This window comes from Pieris brassicae, chromosome 3 (assembly GCF_905147105.1).
Source record: "Pieris brassicae chromosome 3, ilPieBrab1.1, whole genome shotgun sequence".
In the NCBI taxonomy this organism is placed as follows: domain Eukaryota; kingdom Metazoa; phylum Arthropoda; class Insecta; order Lepidoptera; family Pieridae; genus Pieris; species Pieris brassicae.
Genome location: NC_059667.1, coordinates 19940001 through 19943643, shown reverse-complemented (window position 1 = coordinate 19943643; position 3643 = coordinate 19940001). Strand labels below are relative to the sequence as shown.

At 32.9% G+C, this 3643-nt stretch overlaps 1 non-coding gene across 1 annotated transcript; it reads left to right on the top strand.

The window, feature by feature from the left end:
- Positions 1 to 2119: 2119 nt before the first annotated feature.
- Trnar-ucu lies at positions 2120 to 2192 on the top strand. The gene has a single exon. It is a non-coding gene; the product is annotated as a tRNA-Arg (tRNA).
- Positions 2193 to 3643: the final 1451 nt, after the last annotated feature.

Below are 3643 nucleotides of genomic sequence, written 5' to 3'. Positions count from 1 at the left end.
TCTATAACTGAATCAGAGTAAATCGGCTTGTATAAAAATGGTTTCAAATAGCTCTCTTAAGTGGCTTCCTTCACAAAATTAAGATTCACATACACTTACAAGAGTGGGTTTCCACACCCACAGTGTTAATTTTAGTAAAAGGTTAATGTCTAACCACTGATTGGCCGGCCCGATGGCCGCATGGGCTAACGTCGAGAAGTTGTATATAGGCATACTCAGTTTTTTTTTGCTTAGGGCGATATCGCCCTGTAGTCTAACTTTGTGCGTCTATACAAACACCATTCATGTTTCAGGAGGCTCATAAACGGTATTTTACTCTTAAGTATCTATTTTTGTGTAGTTGTAGCGTTTAAACCCGTAAAAGATTATATTATAATATTTAAAACAAAACAATCAAAATGCGTGTTTTTTGCATGTCCCACCCCTACACCTTCTAGTTCGCAGCTAAAATTAAGATCAATGCTTTTTTGTACGGTTACTTGAAAAATTGTCAGTGTCATTCAAATGACTTTATACTTTTATTGAAAACCTTATTAACCCTTGATTAAACCTTATTATTACCTTAACCGGTATAAAATTGATTAGGGTTGTCTTGTATATATTTTTCACCAAAGAATGGTTATCATACACTTAAAAGAGTGGGTTTCTACCACTAAAAGTCTAACCACTGATTGGCCAGCTGATGGCCGTCAAGAAGATGTAGACATCCTTAGCGGCTGGAATAAATTTATTAGCACGTTTCAGGTTAGGTAGGTGCCGCTACAACATGAGCCGCATCATTGTCATCCTTCGTTTTCCTTACTTTTTTTAACTGCTTTTTTTGGTTAATTTGTATTTCAAGAAGTGTGTATGTATGTACCGTAATTATGTCTTAATTCACATCTGGCTACTTTGGTAATTGGCGGTTGTCCGGGTTACTCCTTAATAGATAGCTTGTTGGCCGCGATTCAAACGGCACCCTTTGTCATCCGGATTGCGAATTCATAACACCCTATGTGTCGTGGTTACTAAATAGTGCCGTCCGTTGGTGGTATTTATCTTTGTAACGAGAATCGATCTTAATTACGTGTCTATGACATTTCAGCTCTCAATAAAAACGTCTTTTGCTCTGGGCTCGTGCATATCTCATCATTTCTATGACTTCGATAGAACCCTGGGTTCCCCTGAAAATCGTTTATTGTTACGTACCTTTAAATAATGACTCCCTGCCAAACTTTTTAGCTTTTTTCAAAAGTATTTTTTTGTTTAAGTCTCGACTCTTATCCTGACAGACGCCGCACACATTCTTGCATTGATATATCAATATGAGTACAGCCGTGAAGTTGAAAAAAGAAACAAATTTGATATAGCCATTATATAAGCAATAATCTGAGCTATTTATTTATTATTAAGGTTCCTGGCACAGATTTTTTAAAACAGTTGCAACAATTTAATTAATAATGTCTAATTATCTTTTATCTGCCAGAATGTATATGCTCTTGCAGTTTAATAAGTTTTATATTCGTCTAATAACTGCGTTGATTAAAGTAAAGATGGCAAAAGTGCATAAATAGCAATAATTTGATTAATTAAATATATTTGAAAACTACTTTTTGTTCCTCCCATACATAACGCCAATTTCATATTATAAGGACCTAATATATTTATCTGTACTAATATTATATCATTATGATGTATTTATAGTTATGTAATTCACAAGTAGGTATGTCTGGACATAGTAAAGTATCTGGATACCTTTAAGTTATTTTGGGAGCTTTACTGCTTATACTGTCTCGAAGGCGTAGCCAGAGGCGCGGAACAAAGTTATGGACAATGGACATCCTTTTTTTATCATAGTACTTGTGCTATGATATTTTAGTCCCTTTAAAAAATATATTTTGGAAAAAAATCAAAGCATAAAATGATAAAGATTTTCGTATAGAATGTTGAGGATTTTTATTTAATCTTTAAAATAAATTTTTGATGTTATTTTATCACGGTTTACCATAACTATTAAATACAGTAGATACAAAAGATAAGTCAATTAGTAATTTTATAAATCATTATGTCATTTAAATAAATATTATTTTTATACGCGTTTATATAGATAATGATGAGTAATTTCAGTTTGTTCTAACACGTCCCTGTGGCGCAGAGGATAGCGCGTTGGACTTCTAATCCAAAGGTCGTGGGTTCGATCCCCACCAGGGATGCAACTTCCTTTTTTATTTTTATTCTTATTTAAAATGTACCTAGGTCCGTGCACATTTATGTATTTCTTAGATATTTTAAAAAGCAACTTTATCCGTCTTTAATGTTTTCTATCATGTTGTGGTTGTCAGAAATTCAGAGTTGTATGTTAACTTCACATGTCTCCTCCGGAAAAACATTCTAATATACAACAACAGTAGTTTTACCTTTTTTCTTAGGCAAAAGGTAAAAAATGTAGTTACCTTTGACAAATGTCACGTACAATTTTGCTTTTGAATAAAACTCTATGGAGTTTGGCTTTCAAATAGACACACGGTTGGAGGTACAATTTGTTTTTTTGTTATCGCCCTCGTTTTAAAGGTTATTTAATTTTAAAATGTTCGTCAAATAATTGAGTTTATATATGCTATGTCTATATTTTTATTAATTAAATTTAATTATTTTATACCCCGAAGCGACTTCCAAAACATACTAAAGTGGTTTGCATTGAAATTATATGGGAATAGCTCGTACAAAGGCCGTATTGAAGCTTATTAAATCTGTGCACAAGAGAACAACCAAAACAACAAAAAATATTGTAAGCCGTGAAGGATACGGTATTGCCATTTACCTTGAATGCATAGCTATGTCGAGGATTTTTAAATAATATGACAATTTATTATATTTTATAACGCCTGATGGAATATTCCAGTCAATTATACGTGTAATGTAAACCACAATTTTCCTCTTTTTTGTTTTATTATGAAATATAAAATATCTAAGTTGTTTATTATATAAACCTAAGAAATCCGATAGATATTGTCCTATACACACATTTTAAGTTAAAAAAACATAAAATTGTAAATCCTAACCACTCTCGAATCTACTGCACTGCAAACAAAAAATGTCTGATTTTGACATGGAGAGAGGATTTTATATATCAATAGCTGCCGCCGTGAACTTCGTTTCTCCTTAATATGATTGAGATAATTCTCTATATATAAACCTCAGAGTATTGTATGTAAATCTAAATAAATGTTTTAGGGTGGACACCCCTTATCGCTTAGGAGCTTTAAAGATAGATTCTCAGACTTAATGAATATGTATAAAAATTTTCAGAAGAATCAGTTGAGCCGAGAGGAGTATGGGAACGAAAATTGTGACACAAAAAAATTAAATATTAGATATATCGCCGTTAAGTCAGACACGTCTTACTTATTATGTATTAAACGTGCGTACTTTTTTCATGAAATATTAAGGCTAAAATATTCAGAAATCTGAAGTAGGACGCTGTATAACCATTCAAGTAGTACATCGTAGAAAAGCTCAGCATTCGTTTGCACACCGTTGTCAGTTGTACTGCATCCGTTATTTCCCCTAGGAGTTGGCTCCTCTGAATGGTTTTCCATTCTACGCTTTATTAGCTTGCAGTTGGCAAGCTGTAAAGTGAAAAAAGTGTTACCGATACATAACA